General features: G+C 43.8%; 1 long non-coding RNA gene across 1 annotated transcript in view; it reads left to right on the forward strand.

Moving 5' to 3' along the window:
- The first annotated feature begins 5,716 nt into the window (after positions 1-5,716).
- LOC109308034 overlaps positions 5,717-26,851 on the forward strand; it is a 158,995-nt gene continuing 137,860 nt past the window's right edge. The window contains exon 1 of the long non-coding RNA XR_002100441.1: positions 5,717-5,900. This is a non-coding gene — a long non-coding RNA (uncharacterized LOC109308034). The remainder of the gene's footprint in view (positions 5,901-26,851) is intronic.

Consider the following 26,851-nt stretch of genomic DNA (forward strand, 5'->3'; position numbering starts at 1 on the left):
AGAGTAAATTGGATGCTTATCTTGCTGGGATCCTATAACCCCAGCTGACTTCCTGCCCTTTGGGCAGGGGGCTGGACTCAATGATCTCCCGAGGTCCCTTCCAGCCCTAATGTCTATGAAATCTATGAAATAAAAGTCTTTGCCAATTTGACTGGGGCTGGGAGTCCTTTCTGAGCCTAAATCTCGTGCTTCATTTGACTGTGAGCCTGTGTGCAAAATCTGTTACCCAGGTACCTGAGAGCATCAGTTTACCCCTGCCATTGTCTAAGCTCTAGAGCAGTGGTTCTCAACCTTTTTTGTACTGGGACCTATTTGTAAGCATTGATGGCCAGCCCTGACCCAGTGTCCCTCACTCCTGACCTACTGCTCCCCACACCCCACACTGCCAGCCTGCAAGGAAAAAAACAGGGTTTCCCACATTTTTCTCCTTTTAAAGGAGAATCCATTTTTCAAATTTATCGATCCAATTTTAATGTTTGTTTTATGACCCTTTCAAATATTTTTGTGACCCACTTTTGGGTCATGATCCACAGGTTGAGAAATGCTGCTCCAGAGGGAGATGAGCCTGACCAAGAAGCCAAATAATACATTCAATGGAATGGAGGCACATTTCTTTCTGGTCTCTGAAGGTGACCAGTGGAAACCCTTCCACATAAATTAAGTAACCCACACGGACATCAAGTTTCTCTTCAATCCCCCTCACAGGGTTACCAAACATTCATGGGCAGAGTCAGGGGGCTCCTATTGTTACACCAAGAGTATCCAACCCTATCGTAATATCCCCTCAGTGTTGCCACAGCAGCAGATAATTAGGTTACCAGCCTGGAGGGCTACCATTTAAAGGTGAATGCTAGTAAAGAAGCCAGTAAGGTACCAAAAGCAGTGATATTGGTACTGAAAGAAAAGCCATAGGCAGTAAAGGAAAGCCAGTGAAATTCTGGGATTATAGTAGTCAGCTAGTCTGCTGTAAAGAAGTATATGAATTTTTGAGTAACAACACATTGGAAAGGGCATGAATTGTAATAGTCCCAGGGGCAAAAGGACTTGTGGTCTCATCAAGTGGGGCAAACTCATGGGAAGGGAAGAAAACAAAACAGTTGTAGAAAAAATTGGGGACCCTTCAGGTGACAGGGATCTTCTAGACAGTGAATAGATCAGAGCTCAGGCAGCCATGACTCATGCCCATATGGAAGTTTCCCTTTGCCCTAAGACAGAGCCAGGAGAAACTTTTGAAGAAATCAAATACATAAAAAAGAATTGTGGGCATGTTAGGGGCTGGTGCAAGTTCCTGGTTCCCCCTGACCTATCTTTGGTCTATAGGTGATTCCCACCTCTTGCTTTCTTGCTCGCGATGACCTGTTGTTAAATAGTTTTATTATAAAAGGAGGTGATTCACTTTTACATAATTTGTAGTCAGATTGAGGGATTTACTAGTGAATAAACAGTGATTCCTCCTACCATCCCCTTTAAGGGGATGGTTAGAATTGTATTGTTAGTTCCCCCCGCTTCACTCTTGCAGAGCAGCACCAGAAGGGAGCTCCACCTTCCCCTACACTCCCACCGCAACCACTGTAATGTTGATATGAGTTCAGCAATAAAAGTAAATGATAACAGAAAATGTAGAAGTCACATGCTCATCTTGCCCTCCTTTTGGGTCTGCTGCTGCTGGGAGCCTTCATCTCTGCTCCTGTGCCTTCCGGTAAGTGACAGCTGGTCTTTTATTCTCCCACAGGTCCTAGGGGTGACCAGTCCGCATGCTTGTCTGCTAGCTGTCAGTTATCAGTCACCACCAGTAAGTCTGCATCCTGCTGGGCTGCTTCCCAGGCTCACATGGGTTTGCTGCACCTGATGGGATATCCTGGGTTATGCTGCTCTTTCCCCACTGGTTGGCATTCCTTGGGCCACAGGGAATGAGAAGGATCAGGAGAGGGTGAGTAGGGTTTCCCCTCTGCCCTGCTACAGGAATATTTTCAGAACTTACCAGGGGAGAATTTTTTTGTATTGTTGATGCTAAATATTTTTCTGTGCATGGTGTGTCAAGAGGTTTATTGGAGGTGCCAGCAGGAAAGCAGAGGGCATGTTTATATACATCCAACCCTGCATGTAGGCAATACTTTCCTTTGACAGCTATTTTTTTGAATTATATGTGTTCCCCATAGTATTTAACAGGAAACTACAGCAAATATTGAATGGGATAGAGGCCGTTGCTATCTACATAGATAACATATGGTCTGAGGAAACATAGAAGAGCATGACCAAAGGCTTCAGAAAAAAATCAGAGCTGCTGGGCTAAGCAAACAAAAATGTAATTTGTGAAATTTATAACAGAAAGCCCAGGCCTGGGGGAAAGAGTTAACACAGCAAGAGACATGTTTCACATGCCTGATCCAAAAGACAAGGAAAAGATATAAATATTTTCTTAAATAGTGGCCTATTTGATAAATGTGTGTCTAATCCAGTTGTGCAGGGCAAAATTCTGATCAAGATTATGGGGCAAAATACCAAAATGGGGTGCAAATATTAATAATGGCTTTAAGGAACTGTAGGAGTTAGAAAGGCAGGGCTTCTGATATGCTATGATATTAGGAGCAAAACTATGTTTCAGTGGAGACTTCTGAGGAAGGTGTTGGTACAATCTTCTTACAACATTATAGTCAAAGTAGAAAACCAGTGACTTTCAAGCATCATAGGTGCTAACAAAACCTCAATGCTAAAAATGAAGGACTTGTCTTTGTCTTCATGGGTAAAGAATTTTGTGTCTTAATTGAAGACTCATATTAGGTGAAACTCATCACAGACATTACCAAATGGGGCTTGGGAACCCCCTCTTCCTAAAAAGAATAGAGCCAGTATATTTATCTATGAATGTATGATTTGGACATTGAATACCATTCTGGGAGAGATTTGGTGGAAGCAAACAAATGATCTGGAGCATTTGCCCAAAAGGCAGTGGGGTAAAGACCCTGCCTGTGGACATGCTAGCCTGAGCCATGGTTTAAATAATAATAATAATTACATTATTTAAAAACTCTCCATTGTTAGATAAAACGTGTATCATAACTGTCAGTGCTAATTGCTGAAATGATGGTTAGTTTTAAAAATCTGACAGCACGGTTTAATACAGGCAGAGTTGGCAGAGGCAACCAGGAAAGTTTTTAGATACTTTCTTTGATTTGTTATATGTCTTGTGACTTGTGTGATTTTAGCAAAAAATATATTTTAGTGATCAAGGTCTAGACAGACCTACCACAACCCTGGCAAGAGCTTGTGATTTGCTGGTTTGTTTAAAAAATGTATGTTAGCAGGGGTAAACGCTGAAATTTTGGCACTAAGACCTGGTGAACTGACAATGAACAAGAGCTGCTTGGGGAATTTGATGGTGAGAAGTGCTTCTCACATGCTTTGTGATTTTTTTTCTAGCTCCCCTTGAGCTTCAGGAGACAGAAAACTCCACCCACTTCTTTCTGAAGTTAGTGAAATGTAAGCCCTGTTAAATATTAATATTTCTCAGGCTCTCTGGGTAGGTTTGTGACCTGCCACCTAGCACAATAGCTGTCCAAAGCATTTTTAGGCTGTGAGATCCTTTTTCTATTTAAACCTTTTTTTCTTTTGTGCTAAAAGCAACACAGGTTAAACAAGAAAAGATTTTTTAAAAGGTCTATGAACTTTATATTTGAGGGCTACTGGCAAACAAGCAGGATACTGGATATCTGTGTCATTGTTCTGTGGCATCTTTTACAACCCAGGGCTGTACTAGTGCCCTTGCCCCAGACTGCTTCCATGAATAGTGTTAGCTGTTGGATCTGTTTAGTTTGTGGACACACAGGCCACATATATGCTCAGTTTGTGCCACAGTTAAACCTCTTGCCACAAGGCTGTGCAGAGAATTGTGCTCTATGGAACGCACTGGATACAGAATACCAAAGTGGCTTCTCTGTAATTGCCCACCAGTTACTGCGGTATGGGTCTTACATACATTTGTAGATGAGGTGAATTGTCAACTTCTGGCCCCTAAGTGGAAAGCGGTACAAAATACAGTTATTACTGGAATTAACATAATCTAGATGATAGCAACGTAATCTAGAAGATAGCAGTGAATGTCACTGTGCTTCCTGAAAACCAAAAATAATGCAAATGATTTTCAACATGTGCTGGTCACAGTTGTGCTCTGGAGCAGTGATCTATCTGGAGCAATGAGTAATTATTCAAGTAAGGTGTCCTGAGATCCTTTTAAGGGTGTAGCACAATATTAGCACTGTTTGATGTGCAAACACCTACACATGATTCAAAAGATAAACCCAGAAATTTCAAATAAGAATCCATAGTGCCAAAAATATTCTCATCTGTTGTGGGCTTTCTGAGTTCTTTGCAACAAAAGAATTGCTCTTTTATTTTTCTGTAGACAAAAACAATGAAATCCTAAGCATTGGTGTTTTATGCAGAGTTCCTTAAGTCTAAAAGAGCTGGTCTAGATATGCATGTCAAAATTTAGCCAGTTGGAATACACATGATATATATATAGCACATGATGTTATACAATAAGAAAGCTATGCAATATTCAGCTTTGCTCACGCTGTGTTTTTGTCCAGAACGTGGCATATTTTTGATCATTTTGCATGTTTGAGTAATTCAACCCTGTGTAAATGGTCCATTTACAAGAGTCAAATTATAGCTGAAGTGCAACTGACACTTTTATGTTAGACTGTTTTAAAAAAAAATAACTTAAGAACTGGAATGCAAATACTGGAAGTTCCATATTGCATGTCTAATTGGAGCTATCCATGAAATAGCTGGCTGATACAGCTCTATCAATTTTTTCTAGGAATAGCAGTTTTCTCACTGCCCTTAATGCCTGACTTCAGTATTTCCTATAGAATAAGAACTGACCTGGTGCTACTTCTCACATCTTTGTGCTCAACCAATATAAAGGAAGCCCTGGCTTTAGAATTGTGGTAGCTCTTAGTACAGGTGGTCCTGAAGAGACAAATTCATACAGAGGTGACTTCTGTGTTATGCCTTGGTGACTTGTCAGTGGCACAACTGAGCCTTTATTTTAGAAAACAGGTCTTTCCCTTTATCTTAACAGAGCCACAAAAGTAAAACTATTTGTGTAAGAACTAACAAAAAGGCAAAATAAAACTAGGATACTGTATAATAGTTGCTCTTTTCCAGAAGTTCACATAAATGCAACTCACCAAGATGCCATAGCAATAACATAGTTGATAAAAGTTTTTGAAACACTACTGACAATGCCTTCATAAAGGAGGCATGGAAAGCCATCACACTCTATTTAAAAATACTCTTACTAATGCTATCCGCAGTTAGCGTTTGCCCCTTGTTGAAAGAAAAAAAAACCTACTTAAAAGCTACACTAGCTGGGCTCAGTAGGGCAAGATAATGGGGGTAGGTGAGAAGCCCAGAGCTAGAACAATATCTTTGGTTTTTGGCACATCTTTCCTTTGGCTCACTATTTATTAATATTGGTCATCTGGTCACTCAAAAAACCTTTCTTTTTAGTGCTTTGGGATAGACCCAAACAAAACCTTAGATCTAAGATCCCCTAAGTTTTGGGAAACTTAGGATCTAATTGTGTGGCTTATATTCACGTGAATGTGTCTGACTGATTTTTTTGTTTTTGAAACATTTCAAGGCCACTGCACATCAAGGTTCAAATGTAAAATCCACTTCTTTTGAATTAGTGGAGTAGAATAAATCCTCCTTTTTGTAAAGAGTTCTGAAAATTGTTTCCCCTTGTACACTGTCACAGAAAAAATGACTTAATCAATTTTGATAAAACTTTTATAAAGAAAGAACACTCTTACCTTATGGCTGAAATCTAATTTGCAGTCCACAAGAAAAATGCCAGCGGAATGAAGGAGAATTGATGCTTTAGATGGAAGGTAGGTCCTTTCAACCTATATTTATTGTGGTTATAATGTCACATTGACAAAGGAAGCCAGAAAGTTATCATCAAATGCTATAAAATCTTAGAAGTTAATGATTAGGTATCTTAATATTTTGAAAGAATCAGACATCACTCTAGTTTATACATTATTAGAGCTGAAACATTTGGATTCAGGCTCCAACTCCCTCAGTTAACAGCTATTCAGATTTATGTCTTATATTTGTACAACATCTGTATACTATTTTTCTTTTGTAGAATATTAAGTTTAGGGTTCAGGTTCCTCTACAATCAAAACTTTGTTCAATATTTTCGAGAATATAGCTGTGTCACTGGACAAGCACATTAACCAAGAATGATGCTAGCTGTGGTGTCCAGTTATAGAATAATTCAATCGATGAAAAGAGAATTATGAAAGCTTCCAGCCTCTCTTCAAAATCCCCTTTATTTAATTACTTCTGCCCCTAAAGAGCAGCTTGAGATAACAGTGTAAATTATATAAAACAAAAGGATCCAGAACACCAGAGACAGAAAGACGATGTTAAAGCAGCACGTGCATTTGGGAATTTCTGTTAGAGACATTCATACTCAATTTATTTCCCCAGATTTCCTTTTTACATTAAATTAATCTGATTTCCAAGCTTAAGAATTAGAAATGTAGTGCAAGACAAAAGCAACATATGTTCAGAACTGCTCTACAGTGCTAAACCTAAACTGACTACCTAGTTGACAGTTGGATAGATTAACTGATCTCTTTTCAGCTACTTTTCTCTTGGACTTACCAGTGTGTTAAAGAAGAATATTACCACTGTGTTAGAAGTTTAAAATGTTAAAAGTTTACCTGCATCTAACATAAGAAAGTGTTTGTTCTGGTTTCTGTATTCTGATTTTTTTTCTTTGCCAGTTAAAAGAAACACTTAAGTCTAATGTGCTTGCGTTATGGTTTCCTAGAATACCATGTGAGGGAAGTTGGTTGGTGAGCCAGGATGGATTTGTATAAAAACATTGATCACAGTCTTGATGTAATAGTCAAGAAACATCTTATAAGGAGGTATAACAATTGTGTAATCCACAAAAAACAAAATGTTATTTTTGTTCCCTATGTACGTTCTGTTTAAATAATTGAATCTAGGGCTGTCAAATGATTAAAATATTTGATAGCGATTAGTTGCGCGATTAAAAAAATTAGTTGCAAGTTAATTGCTATTTTAATCACACAGCTGAGAACTCAAAATTACGTACAGAACAACTCAAAATTATGCAAATTATGCAGATACTTTGTATGGTTGGGTGTGTGGGGTGTGTGTGTGTGGGAATTTGTGATGCTGTGGGGGGCTGTGGGTGTGTCTGTAAGGTTTGGAGCCTTGTTGGGGGGGCCCTCAAGGTGTGGTCTGGAGCTTGGGGAGGGAGGACCCCTGCACACCGTGTCAGGATGCAGGGTACTGTGCATCAAAAGTGAGGGGCAGCAGCAGGGCTGAGGGGGCTGTGGCTTGGGAGTGAGGGGCAGGGCACAGGCATATTACTTCCCCCCCCCCCCCCTTGCACCAATCATATTACCTCCCCTCCACAGGTGTCCTCTTTTTTTAAACTAGAAATATGGTAACCCTACAGGAAAGCAACCTGACAATGTGTAGAGAAGCACTTAGCAGATAAATCTATGGAGGGAAAGGGGAAGTGGGATGGGGGCCCACAGTGAGCAATGGACAGGGCCAGGGCCAGGGCTAGGGGCTAGTGTGAATGGGACCCTGGGGCCAGGGCTGGGGCAGGTCATATGATGGAGGCACGTCCAGGGACATGGAGGGGGGGCAGTTCCCTGCCACTGTGCACACCCCTGGGGGAGGCATGGGGGGCATGTGCCCCCCAGATTTGTGTGGGGTGGAGGTGAGCTGCCCATTTTGGGCTGGGGCTCTGCATGGGGGGGAATGTGCCTTCCAGATTTGTGCATAGAGCAGAGGTGGGCTGCCTGCTGTAGTCTCGAGGCTCTGTGCCCTCCTGCCTTTGCCCTGGGGGACATGTGCTGTCTACATGTCCCCTGCTTGCCTGGTGGCAGAAGGCACAACATGGCAATGCATGGCTCCCAGGGCAAAGGCAGCGTGGAACAGAGCCTCGAGCCCACAGTAGGTAGCCTGCCTCTGCCCTGTGCATAAATCTGGGAGGCACATCTCCCCACACCTCCCCCAGAGGCGTGCATAGTGGCGGGGAGAACTCCCCCTTCCCCCCACGCTCCTGGATCAGCCTCCTGTGTCTCTGTCTCATGACCTGCCCTGGCCCTGGGGTCCCATTAGCCCCTGCCCCTCTCCCTCCCTCATTGTGAGGGCCTCGATCTTCCCATCCACCAACTTATCTGCTGGGCACTGCTTCTACATACAGCCTGCACATGGCATCCCAATATGACACTGATATGTTGGTGCACCTCAAGTGTGTGTGTGTGTGTGTGTGTGTGTGTGTGTCTCTTCTCCACCCGTTTGTGCTGCAGCAGCCTGGAGTATGCACTACCCTGTGGCTCCTCTGCACTGCCACTGCTGCCCCACTGGTTAGTCCGGAGGCAGCAACAATGGCAGTGGAGAGCAGCCCAGGTGCAGGCTCCAAAACCATGCGTGCAATTAATGCGTTAAAAAAAAATTAATTGGTCCTTGAGTTAATCACACACGTTAACAGCAATTAATTGACATCCCTAATTGAATCATTATGTTGCTTATGAGTAACCAATCAAGGGGAAAACATCATCAGACTCAAGTTAGGAAGCAATTCTTATTTTCCTCAATTACCTTCTTTTAAAAAGAAGAGTCTTTACCTTGGGAAGTGCTGAACCACCTCAATTCCTATTACCTTTAAAGACACACACTTCATTTCTAGATTTTTGTAGAACTGGACCTAAAACATTCTTCCCAATCTACAAGTTGCATCTATAGGTACCCCAAATATCTTGATCTTAGAGGTATCAAATTAGTGTGATGTTTAATATATATGTTTTTTAATTTTGAAAAAAATATTAGCAGTAAGTCAGAAACAAAGTCAGTAAGAAAATCCATGCTTATGTTTCTGTGTTGAAATAGGCAGATTATTAATCAGATGGTATAGACTAACAATGCAGGAATTTGAAACCAGGGCTGATTGATATACTGGTTGAAGTTTTAATCTATAGATATATGCATTAAGGTTATTTGTGGACTTTAGTGCAGTTATTAGAGGAAAGATGATGAACTGTGGGGAAAAATAACTTCTTTCCATTGAAAGATATCTTGGTAATTTATGGAGCTGAGGGTGTGCCATTATCTACTTTAAAAAAAAAAACAGATATGGGAGACTTGTCTAAAGTCACAGAACAACTCAGTGATGAAACCAGGGAGAGAATCATAGAATCATAGAAAATTAGGGTTAGGAGGGACCTCAGGAGGTCATCTAGTCCACCCCTTGTTCAAAGCAGGACTATCCCCAACTACATATCCCAGCCAAGGCTTTATCTAGCTTGGTCTTAAAAACCCCCATAACCTCTCTGGGTAACCTGTTCCAGTGTTTTACTACCCTTCTAATGAGAACATTCTTCCTAATATCTAACCTAAACTTCTCTTGCTGCAACTTGAGACCATTGCTCCTTGTTCTGTCATCTGCCACCACTGAGAGCAGTCTAGCTCCTTCCTTTTTGGAACCACCCTTCAGATAGTTGAAGGCTGCTATTAAATCCCCCTTTAGTCTTCTCTTCTGAAGACTCAATAAGCTCAGTTCCCTCAACTTCTCAGAAATCATATCATCCAGCCCCCTAACCATTTTCACTGCCTTCCGCTGGACTCTCTCCAATTTGTCCACATCCTTCTGTAGTGGGGGCCCCAAAATTAGACATGGTATTTCAAATGTGGCCTCACTAGTGCCAAATAGAGGAAAATAATCCCTTCCCTCAATCTGCTAGCAATGGTCCTACTAATGAAGTCCAGTATGCCATTAGCCTTCTTTGCAACGAGGGCACAGCATTGGCTCACATTAAGTTTATTGTCCACTGTAAGCCCTAGGTCCTTTTCTGCAAAGCTGCTGCTTAGCCAGCCAGGAATCCAGATGTCCTGCCCATGTAGATTGTGTCTGCTTAGGAGAGAGGTCATCTCTGGTGACTTGAGCTATTTGGAATTAAATTCCTGAGTAAGGACTGACAAAACAAGGATACACAGCAGTAATTTCAACAGATTTTACGCCTATTTTTATTTTGAAAAAAAATTCTATCAACAGGTTTCCTATAGCTGTACTGAAAGGAAAGGAAATTAAAAGACTTTTAGTAAATGTATAATATACAAAAAAACAGAAACAGATGTGAGTTAAGTACTAATAATTGCAAAATGGGCTGTTACTAGAAGATATTTAACAGCTCACTGTGATTCTGAGGACACTTTAATATACTATTTAGAGAGGATTACTGCTATTAGGAATAATAATCAATAGCATAAGACAGCATCATGTTTTATATTAATAATAGTGGCTGTAGTCACTTGTGGTATCTCTTCTAGGCCATTTTATTTCTGGTAATGGTCTCTTTTCCCCTCCACTAGAATAAATAATTTTGCTTAATAGTTATCATATTTTCAGCATTAATGAAAAGAAGATATTTGTAGAAATGTAGCCCTTTAGTCTCATAGCAGGGTCATAGCTGAGTGAATATTTAGTGTAGCACTGGACTGAAAAACAACTATTTTAATATATTCTAGTCTTGCTCTATAGATTTGCTTTCTCTGTCTGCTTATTTAATGTCACAGCCACTTACTGTTGTGCCAAGTCTAATGCTTTCTTAGTGAGTCACAACCGATGAGAGAGAAAGAGAGAGAGAGTTTCATTCAATTTCTTCTTGTGAATCACCTACAGATTTACTTAAGTTCCAGTCTGCTACTGCATTGCAGGCAGTGTGGAACTGCACAGTGTCAGGAGGGACAGAATGTGAAGTCAGTGAGCCTTAGTTCTCCTGTAAGTGATGCTGGTGTTATATCAGTGTAACTCCAAAGACTTCTGTGAAGTTATTCATGATAGAAGAGAAACCCCCACACTGGGGGTTTCATTAGAGAGATCTGCCTGCACGGTCCCACGCTTTTCCCTACTGTCTGCTCAAGAGGTTGGAGTATGGCCAACCCCCAGCCTGGGCTAACACTCTGAGGCAAGAGTGAGGGTGGGGGGGTGCAGTGCATGATACTGGAACTTTTCAATCTCCATTCCTGCTTCATCAGACTTTCTGCAGCAAACTGACAGGCAAGCAAGCCAGCTGTGGGGGCTGATAACAGTCTTCATCAGCTGATTAGCAAAACAATGGTCCCTCTCCATTACTTCAAACTTCTTAAACAGTTTAACTACTGGCTGACCTGTTGATTAGCTTCAAACAGCCCTAAGCAGTCACTGTTCTGTCTGCTTGTCCCAGTGAAATTGGAGATAGACACACACAAATACCTTTGGCATTATGTAGCATACCACATGCCTACGGTCCGTGGGGCTGGGGTCCATGCTGTGAGAGATGGAAGGGAGGGGGGGATTTCCTGCTTGAGCAGCGAGGGGGGAGTACAGGAGGTGGAAGCCAGGCAGACCGTGCTGTATTTGCAGTCTCTGCTGGAGCCTTACACAGCATTAGCTAGCATACCACATGCTGGCTATGGTCCATGCTGTGGCAGAGAGGAGGAAGGGATCCCTACTTAAGCAGCGAGTGATGAGGGGACAGAGGAAGTTGGGCATGAGGAAGCCAGCAGACCCTGCTGTGCCTGCAGCCTCTTCTGGAACTCCAGCCAGGGAGCAGAGGGGAGAGGCCAGCTCTGCTGTGGAGCAGACCCAGCCCAGAGAGCATGCTGGGATGCTGGGGAACTCTGATTTAACTTAAACCAGCAAGGTGTCTGGGGCAGACATTGCATAAACTGGTTTGAACCAAATCAGTTATGTATGATACTACATTCAACCAGGTTTATCTCAAAGCAGTTGGTCATTTCCAAACTGGTTTATGTGCACTGAACATCTGTTCTGTTACAGGTTTAAACCAGTTTCTGATCACTTAAACTGGTTTATGTGTAATGTCTGTCCCTAGCCTCAAAGAAGAGTCTATTTTTCAATCTTTGATTTAACCTCAATTCATGCTGGAAGTTAGGAGAAAACATGCTGTAATAGTAAACTTTATATGGAATCACTGAGGCAATGAAAAGTGAATCATATAATATAGAGTTTTGGACCTTGGTTTGACATCTTTGGTCAAATGAATTTATAGAGGCTATAGTATATGTATGTGTGTGTATGTACATATGTGTATATCTATCTATCTCTCTATATATGGAGAGAGAAAGCGAATAACTCTCTGATGTCCTCCTTAGACTATTTTTAAGTTTATATCTAGTGTAGTTGGAGGTAGAAATGTTATGTCCCATTTGATAGGTCTTCAAGTCAAAAACAAGTTTCTCTCCAAAATAAATGAAACAGAAAGAGATGAGACGGTAGTAGCATGGTTTTGGCCTTCATTACAAAGGTCGCCATGTTACCATATTTCCAGTTTAAAAAAAGAGGACGCTCATGGGGGGGTGGGGAAGAGGTGTGCAGATATGTGATGCCAGTGTGATGCCAGTGCCCTGCCCATGCCATTGACCCTCACTCCCAGGCCACAGAGCCCCCCTCAGCCATGACTCCTGACCCACAGAACCCTGTCTCTGCTGGTGCCCCTTACTCCTGATCCACAGTACCCTGTCCCCCTGGACCATGCAGATGCCCTTCACTCCAAACCTTTAGCCCCCTCAGTCCCTTCTGGTGCCCCTCGGTCCTGACCTGCAGCCCTCTGGCACTGCCAGTGCCTTGCATTCCTGACCCACAGTCTTCTGTACCCCACTGTGCCCCTCACTCCCAAGCCAAAATTACCTCAGTCCTGCTGGTGCCCCTCATTCCTGACCCAAAGCCCCCTGCTTCCCCCAGGTCTGCAGCATCTCCCAGCCACCTTACCCCTGCAAGCAACCGTACTGGCTCTAGTGCTGCTGGCCAAGTGCAGCTCCCCACTGCCCCTGAAGCCCCCCACTTTCCCCACTGGAGGGGCAGGTGCCTCCCTGCTTACCCCCCTGCCCTGTTGTAGCCCTAGTGCTCAGTTTCCTTGAGTGCCAGCAGGCACCTGCCACCCTCACACACCCATCCCCTCCACACACACACACACACACACACACACACACACACACACACACACACACACACACCTCATACAGCCACTTGCACTGTCCCTAAGCCCTAGCCCTTCAACCCCTGCTCCCCATAGACTTACCTGAATCCAGCTGCCAGGCCTGGTCCTATCACCCTGCCTCGCTGAATGCCAGCCATCTGCATATGCATGCATACACGCATGTGGTGCTCCCTGACTCCAGTTGCCCTCTTTCCAGCCCCAAGCAGTTCATTGCTAAGGCAAGCCAGGAAGTGCTGGGAAAAACTTGGATCCTGGACATTTGTTAATGTTTAAAAAAACTGCCTGGATGGAGCTCAGAAGACCCAAAAAGAAGACATGTCTAGGTAGACCTGGATGTATGGTAACCTTGTCCGTTAGTTAGGATGGAATGCATCATCAGCAAGTTTGCAGGTGACACCTAGCTGGGAGGAGTAGTAGATCCACTGGAAGGTAGGGCTAGGATTCAGAGTGACCTAGACAGATTGGAGGACTGGGCCAAAAGAAATCTCATGAGGTTCAACAAGGACAAGTGCAAAGTCCTGCACTTAGGATGGAAGAATCCCATGTGTTGCTACAGCTTGGGGACTGGCTAAGCAGCAGCTCTGCAGAAAAGGACCTCCTGGTTACAGTGGGCAATAAGATAGATATGAGTCAACAGTGTGCCCTTGTTGCCAAGAAGGCTAACGGCACAGTGGGTTGCATTAGTAGGAGCATTGCCAGCAGATCAAGGGAAGTAATTACTTCCCTCTATTCTGCACTGGTGAGGCCACATCTGCAGTATTATGTCCACTTTTGGACCCCCACTATAGAAAGGATGTGGACAAGTTGGAGAGAGTCCAGTGGGGAGCAACAAAGATGGTTCGGGAACTGAGGCACATGACTTCTGAGGAGAGGCTGAGGGAAATGTGTTTATTTACTTTGGAAAAGAGAAGACTGAGGGGAGATTTGATAGCAGCCTTTAACTATGTGAAGGGTGGTTCTGAAGAGGATAGAGCTGGACTGTTCTCAGTGATGACAGATGGCAGAACAAGGAACAATGGTCTCAAGTTGCAGCAAGGGAAGTTTAGGTTGGATATTAGGAAAAACTTTCTCAATAGGAGGCTGGTGAAGCACTGGAATGGGTTACCTAGAGAGGCAGTGGAATCGCCATCCTTGGAGATTTTTAAGTCCCATCTTGGCAAAGCCCTGGTTGGAATGTTCTATTTGGGAATGTTCCTGCTTTGAGCAGGGGGTTGGACTAGATGACCTCTTGAGGTTCCTTCCAGCCCTACTTTTTATGATTCTATGTGTGAAGTAGGGTATGTTACAAACTCATCCCAAAGGCAGGAATGAAATTCAATGAATTGCTTGTGTTTGGTCTCATTCAAAAGCCAATGTTAAACTGTATTTATTTATGTCATTTTTATCACTGTATGGATTATGTTGTCTGTTGGGCTGTGTGAAACAGCACCATTTCATTTTGACTTCTGTTTTGCTGTTTCAAAGGGACAGTGTTTTATTTCACTGTTTTGAAGCACTGTTCCATTTGGTTTTGTCGAAACAGTGAAACAGTTTCGATGCTGTTTCAATGTGTTTCCACGTTTCATCCATAGGCTATAATGAGGAATCACGGAAATGCCTATAACTTTGTCATTTATTTCCTGATTCAGATGAAAATTGCAGGGATGGTAGCTCCTTCCGAGGGCATGAAGCCTACAAAGCTTAAAGGAAATAAAAGCAGGGGGTTTTGTGAAACTGCACCTCAGACTGTTCAAAGCAAATCTAGTATCACTTGCTGGCAGTGGCAGCATGCTGTCATCCCACACACAGATCTAGGGGTCTGCTCCCCCCCTGAAGGAGTCTGACACAGCCCTGCAGCCCTCCTTGGGGGTGCTTGCCCCGGATCTGTGTGTGGGATGAAGCATTGGGTTCTTCCCGGCACTCAGCATGGGCTGCAACAGGCATACTTGGGTGCTGGTGCTGGCCCCAGCCAGCAGCAACAACATGCTGTCATCCACATGCTCTGCAGCTGGTGAGTGCAGAGCTTTAAAAAAAAAAGAAAAAAGCCCCCCCCCACTGACTCTGAAGTGATGACTGGGGCCTCTGGGTGCTTGTGGCAGAGCCACCCTGCGAAATGGGGATAGCTGTTGCAGTCTGGCACCCGCGCAGCAGCTGCACCATGCTGCGGGTGCAGCATGGCTCTGCAGGGTGCTACGTACTGTCTGGGAGCTGGGGTGGAACCACAGGTCAGCTAGAGCTCCCAGTTTGATACTCCAGTTGGCTGATCATTCCGCCAGCTTCCTGGGGGGGCATGGTCCCCAGATGTGTGTGCAGGGCTTCATCAGGCTGCTGGCTGGGAAAATAGCCCAGAGCCACTGCCATCCCCAGCTGGCAGTGGCAGCTTGCTGTCATCCCACATCATCAAGGGGCCTGCACCCTCCAGGAAGAGCTGGAGGAAAGATCAGGGAGTTGGGGAATCGAACCAGGATTTTGGGGAATATTTAGGGTCCTGAACATTCCCCTTGCTCCCAGTTCAATTCACCAGCTCTCTGATCATTCCCTTAGCTCCTCCTGGGGGGGCATGGGCCCCTGGATCAGCGCACTGGGTTTCAGCAAACTGTTGCTGTAGGCTGGGGCCAGCGGCTGCACTGCAGTCTTCCCAGCGCTCAGTGCAGGCTGCATCGAGTGGCTGCCACTGGCCCCAACCTATAGTAGCAGCCTGCTGAAACCTCACATGCAGATTGGGGGCCTGTACCCTGCAGGGGGAGCTGGGGTAATTGAACTGGGAGCTGGGGAATCAAACCAGGAACTAGATGTCAATATCAGAGCAGTCCTTCCCCCTTCCTCTCCTTAGTTTCTGTTTAGCTGCAAGCAAGTCCAGCTTCGAAACTTGAAATGTTTTGAAACATTCAAAACATTTCAGGTGCCCTCATTTTGTTTCAAAGCCTTTTGTTTTGATTTCGCTGTTTCGAGCTCGAAATGTGTTGAAACAGCTTCAAAATGAAACACCCATCAAAATTTTACACAGCCCTACTGTATATATCTTTACAATCTGGGGGCACAACAGTCAAAAATTATGGCTAGGTCTCTAATTAAGTGCTGTTTATATGTCAAAGGAAAAGAGGAAAATGAAACTAGTAAGGATCACTGGCCAATTGTGTTCCTCGACCAAGAAAAACTGCCACTCCTAAACACAGGCAGAAGGGGCTACTGCTGGGATAGACACCCAAGGCATTGTCTGTAATGAAAAAAAAGGCTTCATAATAATGAAAGCATCTCAGAGAAGTAGACTAGGAGAATTCTAGGCACCCCAGAAGGCAAGAAATGTACAGAGAATTTTGAGACTTTTCAACAAACTGAAAAAGGTTACTGGTGGGGTAGGCTTGGAGGTATTTAGGAGATTTCTATTAGCTAGTGGTGATCTTTGGATCATCCTAGGCCTTGGGGTGAGTTGAAATCCCCAATTGTCAAGGGTAGCAGGATCAGCAGAAAGGCTGATCTTTGGAAATACTGGTAGGACTCTGAAGGACTAGGCTGTAGCTAAATGAAATGCAGAATGCATTTGGGTGAAGAGGAAAGCTGAAAGATGCAGCCCCAATATGATGGTGGAGATTTATTATAGGTAGGGATCTACTGAATTCATGGTGGAAGTGGGCAGTGTGGCAACTCCTTTAATCTTGCAGGCTTTCCCACACCCCACTCATTGCTGATTGGCTGAGGGGCCCTCGTGGCCCTGCTGTTTGCTGCTTACTGGCTGTGAGGCAAAAACAGTGCCATATTTAAAACTGCAGTTTTCACCTCCCTGAAGATTAGGAGCAAGTGGTGGGGCCCTTCTACCAATTGGTGGTGGAGGGGGCGGGGGTGCAGAGGAACCTGCAAGATTAAGGAAGCTACCATGAAGCCCACTTCAGCTGTGAATTGGTATGTCCCTAATTTTAGGCTACCCAATCGGGAAGAGGAGGTGGATGAGGCACTCTTCAAGCATGTGACAAATCTGTCAAAAAGCTATCAGATGGTACTCATAAGAGACTTCAATTTTCTAGATATCTGCTGGAAGAACAATGCAACCAAACATATTATGTCAAACCAGTTCCTAACTTGTGTGGAGGACAACGTTCTGTTCCAAAAAGTAGAGGATACAACCAGAGGATAATCTATCTTGGATCTTGTCCTGACCAACAGGGAAGACCTGGTGGAGGATGTGAAGGTGATGGGTTTGGGGAGAAGCAATCACAAGACAGTAGAATTCCAGATCCTGAGACAGGGAAAGCATGAGGCTGGCAAAATTAGGACTGTAGATTTCAAAAAGGTGGATTTCCTCCAAATCAAGGAGTTAATAGGCATGGTGTCGTATTGATTGATGTATAAAGGTGCCCAACAGAACTGGAAACTTCTAAAGGGCACAGTATTGGAAGCCCAATAAGAAACTGTTCCGAGATGATGGACATGCAAGAAGAATGGCAAGAGACCAATGTGGTTGCACAAGGAGCCTCTAAAGTGCCTCAAATGAAAACGGAAAGCATACAGGCAATGAAAAAACAGGCAGATCACCAAGGAGACATACCAGAAAATAGCAAGAACATGCAGGGAAAAAATCTAGAAGGCAAAGATAAAGAATGAGCTGCACCTGGCAAAGGAGTTTAAGGAAGTCATTATTCTGCTGTAGACAGCACTGGTGAGGCCACGTCTGGAGTACTGTTTTCAGTTTTGGGCCCCCCACTACAGAAAGGATGTGGACAAATTGGAGAGAGTCCAGTGGACAGCAACACAAATGGCTTGGGGGCTGGGGCACATGACTTCTGAGGAGCGGATGAGGGAACTGGGCTTATTTAGTTTGGAGAAGAAAGGACTGAGAGGGGATTTGATAGCAGCATTCAGCTCCCTGAAGGGTGGTTCCAGAGAGGATGGAGCTGGACTGTTCTCAGTGGTGGCATATGAGAGAACAAGGAGCAATGTTCTCAAGTTGCAGGAAGGGAGGTTTAGGTTGGATATTAGGAAAAACTTTCTCACTAGGACTGTGGTGAAGCACTGGAACAATGTACTTAGAGAGGTGGTGGAATTCCTATCCTTGGAGGTTAGAAATCTATCCTTGGAGGTTTTTAAGGCATGACATGACAAATGACCTAGTCAAGTTCATTTGTGGATCTGGAGAAGATCTGGAGAACATCTTGACAAATGATATGCAATGATATAGTTGGGGATGGTCCTGCTTTGAGCAGGAGGTTGGACTAGATGATTTCCTGAGGTCCCTTCCAATCCTAATTTTCTATGATTCTATGACAACAAGAAGAGGTTCTGTAAGTATGTTGGCCAGAAAAGGACCAAGGAAGCTATGGGTCATCTGTTAACAAGCCAGGGGGAGCTCAAACTGAAGATACAAAGAAGGTGGATCTGCTCAACAGTTACTTTGTCTCAGTTACAAAAAAATTAAGCTGCAGTCAGACACCAAGTAAGAGTTATCTGGATAAGGAAGGAGGTAAGCTGAGGGAGGAAATAACAAGAGAGATGGTCAGAGACCTTTTCTTGGGTCTGAATAATTTCAAGTCAGCAGAGCTGGATGAACATCTCGGGGTCCTGAAGGAACTGTCAGAGGAGATCTTGGAGCCCTTGGCAATGATCTTCATGAAGTTGTAGGAGACAGGCCAGGTACCAAAGGACTGGAAAAGGGTCAAAGTAGTGCCCCTTTTTAAAAAAGGCAAAAAGGAGGACGTGAGGAACTACAGACCATTTAGCCTCGCCTCAATATCTGAGAAGTTATTGGAGAATATCCTAAGAAAGGCCATTTGCAAGCATCTGGAGGAGGAAAGACTGATCACAAGGAGCCAGCATGGATTTATGAAAAACAAAGTGTCAAACAAACTTTATCTCCTTCTTTGACAAAGCAACTACTTGAGTAGATGAAGGGAATGTTGTGGATATTGAGTATCTGAACTTCAGAAAGGCTTTTGAAAAGGTCCCACATGGCATTCTTATAAACAAATTGGAGAAATGTGGGTTAGACAAAACTACAACAAGGTGGATAGATAGCTGGCTCAGTAGTCACAAACAAAGGGTAATTATTAATAGGTCTGTGTCAGAGTGGCAAGGGGTTTCAAGTGGAATCCCACAGGAGGTCTGTCCTGGACCCTGTGATGTTCAACATATTTATTAATGATTTGGATGCTGGCATAAAAAGCTTCTTGAGCAAGTTTGCAGACAACACAAAACTGGGAAGGATTGCAAACACATTGGAGGATCCGAGTGCAATTCAGAAGGATCTCGATAGATTGGAAATTTGGGCTAGACCTAACAGAGTGAAGTTCAGTGCGGACAAATGCAAAGTGCTACACCTCGAGAGGAATAATTAAAAACTTAAATATAAAATGGGTGACACCTGGCTGGATGTCAGTACTATGGAAAAGGACTTGGGAGTATTGGTAAATCACAGATTCAATACAAATCTGCAAATGGTGAATACAGTTTTGGGATGCATCAATCAAAGCATTAGGTGCAAGACACTGGAGGTTATAGAGCCTCTATGTCACATGGAGTTCTGAGCTCCACATTTTTAAAAGGACATGGGGAAGTTGAAAAGGTCCAGAGACAGGCCACAAAATGATAAAGGGCTTACAAAGCAAGTCATATGTAGGGGTATAACATGTCCAGGTTTTCCCAGGCATGTCCTCTTTTTGGGTCTGCCCATCTCCATTCAGGTGTTGTTTTAAATATCAGCTAATGTCCAGGATTTTGCTCTGCCTCTGCTTCGCTGGCACTTCCCAACTTCCCAGTAAGGAACTGCTTGGGGCTGGGGATAGCAGGGGCAGGGTGATTGGAGGCAGGTCCATCACATGGTCTGTGCACAGCCCCGGGAGCTGTAGGCAGGTAAGTGTGCATACGCTTGTGTGCACATGTGTGTGCCAGCCGGCACTGGAGCTGCAGCAGGGTGAGGAGGCGGGGGAAGGGGGTGTTCTTCAGGGGCAGCAGGGAGTTGCATGGGCAGCAGGGCTGGGGAGGTAAGGGGCTGCGGGTTGGGAGCACCAGCATGTTCCAGGGGGTGGGTTACTGTGGGTAAGGAGTGAGAGGCAGCAGCAGGGCTGGGTGGGGGGCTCTGTCTTGGGACTGAGGAACAGGGGTAGGGCATGGGCATATCACTCCCCTCCTCCACAATTATATTCTCCCTCTCCCTCCCCACCACAATCATATATTTCCAGTCCTCCTGCCCTTCCACACGTGTCTTCCTTTTTGAAACGGAATATGGTAAATCTAGTCATATGAGGAGAGGCTGAAGGAGCTAGGCATGTCCAGCTTGTGGCCTCTCCATCACTGGAGGTGTTCAAGAAGAGGTTGGACAGCCACTAGTCAGGAATGATTTAGGAGTAGCTAGCTACACCTATCTTCTGCTATGGATATTTCCCATTCTCCTAGGTTTTGATGAGTGCCGCCACCCCTGCTGTTACATGTGTCAGGGTGTTATAAATCCTTCTTTAGAGGCATTGGGTGTTGGTGACAGCCAAGGTTGAGGATTTGGATTGGGGTGTGCCAATGCTCCTGCTGGGATCAAAACTAGAGGTTCCTGGCTAGAGGGTCTTGCCCCTCCATTTAGGGTCAGACCAATCACTGTATTTGGGGTCAGGAAGGAATTTTACTCCATGGTCAGATTGGTATGGACTGTAAGGGATTTTGCTTTCCTCTGTAGGGGGGATATGGCCCTCTACCCAGGATCTTTTGAGCTTAAGTTGACAACATTTCATAGAAACAGGAAGCTGGCTGGTTAGGGTATTAGGTTTGTGTTGTGTCAGGGTTGATAGTAGTCTTAAGTAGAGTTTAGATTATGGATTGTATAGAATGGTTTATATTCTGCCTCAGGCAGGGGGTTGGACTAGATGACCTCTGGAGGTCTCTTCTGGCCCTACTTCTCTATGATTGTATGAGAAAGTGAGAAGATTTGCTTGCTTCTTTGTTCTGTCTTCAAACTTTTAGGTTTTCTTTTATAATACTTTTCTTCTATAGAATACATGCTTTTGTTTATTGTTACCTTACTGTTTGCCTGTAGTAAAGTGTGATGTCGAAGTGAGTGACTTCAGGCTAGCCACTTCTATAGGTGGAAGGGATCTAGAATTCTTTTATGAGCCAAGGAAAAACTACCTGGAGCTGGAAAAAGATTCCCCTGCTGTAGCTGTGAGGTCTGGTGAAAGGACAATGAAGCTGAGATTTGCAGGGATAAGGCATTATCCCAGAGCAAATCTTGTTCTGTCCCTTGGGACAAGTAGCAAGGAAGTGGGGAGAATCTGGGGATCCCTATTTATGACAGGGCAGGGATGGTGGTGTATGAAGAATGCTAGCCAAAGAGAACATGCCAACCTATTGGAGCAAGGGAGGGATAAGAAAAAACTTTGTTCTGCAGGGGCTGGTGGTACTTACTCGTGGCCAGCAAACATGCAGTCGTTAGTTTATTTACTGCAACCTCATTGATCTAAGTGCTCCCGTTGAAAGCAAAAGTGTTAAGAGACTTCAGAAAGAGCCGAAGCTGAATGCTTTTGGAAACCCCAGCTATACCAGAAACTGAACATACCTACTTCCTGCCTAGTAGATGTCTTTCCACTGAGCCCTTATGGAAGAACCTGGCCCATTTGCAGGCATAAACAGTGTCACCTAAACACAAGGACTCCTAGGGCACATCCAGGCAAGTGCACACATTCATTTCCCCAGGGACAAACAGAAGCAGCACATAGTTGTGCCCCTCCACTCATGCTGTGGTATGTGGCAAATTGCCCTTGGTGGGGTAGGGGGGGCTGGGGTCAGCACCTAGGCTGGTCCCAGCAGCTTTATCTGGGGCTCTGGGGGCATCCTGGGGCTACAGCAGAGTTGCCTCTCTAGTATAAATTCTTTTTAAGCATCTCAGCAGAGCTAGCAAGGGGTAAAGGGAACCTGATGGATTGTATAGTGCTCATGCTTTCCGAGATTCCTGATAGCCCTGTGCCAAGCCTTCACCCTAATGTTTTCTCATGAAACATGCTATGCCTTTAAAGTTGAGGTCAAAGTCTATTCTTGTTTGTGGGGAATCAGAACTATGTGGCTGCACTGCAATATTATGATTTAAAAGTGTTGCTACAAAAGGCTCAAAGGCTACAGAAGCTACATAGCATGCCAAGTTGTTGTTGTCCACTAATTTAATAGCTGCCCCAATTTAAAATAGTTTTTTTATTGTGTGACTTTGTCTTGATGCAAAACACTGTGCACTGTTAGTTTTTAAAACATGCCAGTCTTTGTGCTGCAAGCCACTATCTTCCAGCTGCATCCAATTTCTGGAAATGAAATATGCCATAAGCACTGGCACTAAATAAATATTCCCCAGTCCAGGAAGAGAGGCTGCTAACTACATCATTATCTAGCGGCTGCCAGCCTTTTCTGAAAGGCTGGCTTTGGAAGACTGCTGTAACTTCAAGAAACTCTTGGTAGAAACCAGAATGCAGTGTTGTTTAATCACATACACCTAATGTTTAGGGTGCTGTGTTAGTGAAAAGAGTTCCACAGGCCTATTGCTCTACAAATCTGATATCAAACCATTCTCAGTGAATCTTGAAATACTGAGAGCCAGATCCTTTCCTCCTTACTAATATAAGTCTCTTATTAAAGTCAGGAAGATTTGACCCTTAGAAATAAGTCAATGAAATTTAAATGCAAGGTATGTAGTATGGGTCTGATTTTGCTATCATTGAACTCAATAGCAACATTCCTATGGACTTTACTGATATCGGGATTGGACTCTTTCTTTCTGTTATTTCACTGTTGTCATTTTCCCTCTGTCAAAACATAGGTGCTAGATACTTCCTTCCTGGTCTGGTAGATAGATAGCTTGGCCAGAGCCAGGAGGAGGTTGACCAGAAGGTCCTGGTACTTTAAAGACAGGCCTATGAGGCTAGAGAGGCCTTTGGTCACAACTAGTGTGGCAGTTCATTTTTTCATGACACCAGGACCACTGATTCCATTTTTGTGAAAGACTGGATATAAATTTAGCAGGCAAACTTGTTTATTCTCTTTTTGACCATCACTGTGACTTATTATTTTTTCTGTGCCTGCCAGTTTGTTCCATTGCTGTTAGTCCTGCAAAACTCATGTTTTGTTCCTTGTTCATATATGCCATGTTGCCATAGCAACAAAGGGTGGTGATCGTTTACAGAGCTGTTCTTTAGGTACTGACAATGGAAAGTTCACACCTGAAATAACAACATGCAAATCACCTTGGCATCTGATAAACAATAAAGGGAGAATTGTTTTTTTGATGCAGCTCATTTTGTTTTAGAAATTCATCATGCTGTCAGTAAATCCTTCCTGCCATCTTTCCTGCTTTATCTGACACCCACACAATATGTCTTAAAAACGTCTAATGTGGAATAAACCTGCTACATTTATTTATAGCTTAACATTACAAAGTGTACTGAAATGGAAAATAAATCTGAACAGTAAGCAATCAAATCTGAGTCTTATCTTGTTTTCCAGTTTGTAGCCTAACAAAGGCGCTTATTTGGTGAAATGAGTTTTGCTGAGTGGGCCTTCTAATAGTAACTCTCTCATAAGGCAAAACTAATTTCATTGGTCATAAGAAAAAAAAGAGTATGGGTCATAAGTTTTGGAGTTACTTTCCTGTATGGTGTGCAAGAAATTAGTTGCACAACTCCTAACCCAGGTTTTTTTCCCCTGAGAGGTGCAGTGGGGCATTTTTTTTCTGCCTAAACAAGGAAGGAAATTCACCTCTCTGTGGCAGAAAACCAGTGCAAAACCTACTGTACTATTTTGGCATTAAACATGCTACTTAAGAGTGAGGAGAGTCAACTGTACACTCTGCTGCACTGAAATGATGTATAGTTCAAAATAATTTGATGCACAGTTGGGACTGCCCACTCACAAAATGGGGTGCATGTATGTGTGGGAAGGATCATCTGTCAAAGATTTCATGGAGTAAGTGTGGTTTTTAAAGACTGATTTAAATGACAAGAGATCCAGACATATAGCAAGTTTCAAACATAAAGTGCAGTGTAAAAGGAAGTGGGGGTGGAAAGAAGAGGGGATAAACAAGGATGACTGGGAGCTTTGTTGTGTTGTCAGAGAAATTATTTGACTGCTTGGAAGATACTTTTCAGCAGGCACCAGGATCTATCAGTATGAAAGAACTTCCGGCAAACTGCAAGTTCAATGTGTAAAAGCAGGAAATTCACTGTGCACACTAAGGGATGTGACATCTGCATCCCTTTCCTTCTTGTTGGAGAAGATACTGTGAATGAATTATTCCAAAGGTAGAAGCTATTCCTTTTATTGCAGACTCTGTCAGTGAATGCTTTTCACTTGGAACAGTCACAAGGAAGCTTGTGACTGGAGATCCTTGCTTATGCTAAGTTATATGCTAGAAGCTGTTACCCACAATTCTCTAAAATTCTCTCCTGAATTTTGATCAGTAACCCCCTGACATGGAAATCAACTCAAGCATTGAGTGGCTCATGTTCTGAATGGTATATGAAACACGTTTTGGATATTCTTGTACCTGTAAGGGTGCACTAGCCTACAGCAGAACAGATCAACGAGGCCGGATCTCAGTGTAAACTGGCTGTACCCCTTTGACTTCCATAATGTCAACTGATACTGGGTAAAAATCTGTCTCCACTGCATGAGCGAACATGCTTGGCAACTATTTATCAAAAGATGAAAAGGGACTGCAGCAGTTTTTTGAAATGGCATAGCTCTCCATGAAGTGCAAGACATGTCACTGGTTTGTCTAGTGAAACATGCTAGCTGATGTGATGTATGAAAGCCAAAAATCCACAGCTGATGGCATGCCTCAACCTTCATCAAGTGTCCCATGTTCTATGGAATGCTTGAATCCTGACTGCAAAAATGTCACTGTGCCTACTGTATTGCAGATAGCTTAGTCTCTTATCATATATCGTAACCACAGTAGTGCCAAAAACAGTGAAGCAGTCACCATTTCTCAGATTGTATGTGCTGCATATGATAATTTCCTGGGTTTACATATTGAACTTTTAGTCTACAGTTTTCCTGTATTTCTCTCTCTGTGATAAATCCCAGTCTTAACAGAATCAGTGGGAGTTTTGGCATTGACATCAAAGGGGCCAAAATTTAACCCAATACCCTTATCTCAGTCACTATTATGATATATAAGAAAATGGCTAGATAAGCTATCTTTAATTAAACAAATGGAACAAATGTCACAAACAGCGTATAAATATAGATGTATGTGGGTGTAAGTGGTGGGATGAACACCTACCATATTTGACAAGACAGGTGTCTGTGAAAAACCGACCCCAAAAACCAAACTGCACAGTGACATGCCAAAACTTAGTGTACTACTCTGTATAAATGGCTAATCCAGTCTTGGAAGGAGACTGACAAGGCAATGTGCAAAATTGTATGATGGTGGGATTTTAAAAAATGTTATCCTGACTAAATGATGGAGAGAGGACTGGAAGAGTTCCCATGTACAGTAGCCTATCAGATTACAGCATGATCAAATCACTGTTGTACAAAGTTTTTTCTACTTGTGACCTCCAACTACAAGCAGTACATGACTAAGCTGAAGTGCAAAAAACATTGTGGAGACTTGTGGTTTCCACTGGTGCCAAGTATACCACAGGGCAACTTCCTAGGGTTTTTTGTTTGTATTCTCAGAATTTTTCTCCTGCTCAGTGCCTGGCATTGAAAGATCTGCCTACTAGGATCTGAACTGAGAACATTTAAACTCATTTCACAAATTGCAGGCACCCTGGACATGTGACTAAACACACTGTATCAATTAACTCTTTCAGTACTATTCTACTTATTCCAAGTACCCTGTGATTTTCACAGTTACATTAAACAGTGACTAAGAAAATCAGTGTAAAAACAGAGGTAAAATGTAAACTGTAGAAAAGATTGTAATTTTAAAAGGGAATACCTCTTGCCTAGAATCATAGAATCATAGAAGTAGGGTTGGAAGGGACCTTGTAGATCTTCAAGTCGCCCCCCTGCCTGGGTGGGAGAAAAACTGGACTCATATGAGTCCAGCCAGGTAGGCATCAAGCCTCTTCTTAAAGATCCCCAGGGTAGGGGCCAGCACCACTTCCCTTGGAAGTTGGTTGGTTCCAACTCCTAGCCGCCCTAACTGTGAAGTAGTTCTTGCAGATGTCTAATTTAAACCTACCCTCCAACAACTTGTGGCCATTATTCCTTGTCATGCCAGGGGGCATTAGGGGAAACAGTGTCTCCCCCAAACCCCTCTGGTCCCCCCTAGTGAGTTTATAGACAGTCACCAGGTCCCCCCTCAGCCTTCTCTTGTGAAGGATGAACAGGTTTAGGTCCCACAGTCTTTCATTGTAGGGTCTGCCCTGTAGTCCCCGGATCATGCGGGTGGCCCTCCTCTGGACCCTTTCAATGTTGTCCACATATCTCCTGAAATGGGGCGCACAGAACTGGATGCAGTACTCCAGCTGTGGCCTGACCAGCGTCGCATAGAGAGGGAGGATCACCTCCCTTGCTCTACTTGAGATGCACCTGTGGATGCACAACAAGGTGCAGTTAGCCCTGCCAACCGTGATCTCGCATTGTCGGCCCATGTTCATCTTGGAGTCAATAATGACTCCAAGATCCCTTTCTGCCTCCATGCTCTCAAGAAGGGAGTTTCCCATTCTATAAGTGTGCTGCTGGTTTCTATTGCCCAAGTGCAGCACCCTGCACTTGTCAGTATTGAAACGCATCCTGTTTATGTTAGCCCACCCTTGTAACCTATCCAGATCTTGCTGCAAACTTTCCCTCCCTACTAGCGTGCTCACCTCACCCCAAATTTTGGTATCATCAGC

This window comes from Crocodylus porosus, unplaced genomic scaffold (genome assembly GCF_001723895.1).
Source record: "Crocodylus porosus isolate Cpor-Errol unplaced genomic scaffold, CroPor_comp1, whole genome shotgun sequence".
NCBI classification, from domain to species: Eukaryota; Metazoa; Chordata; order Crocodylia; family Crocodylidae; genus Crocodylus; species Crocodylus porosus.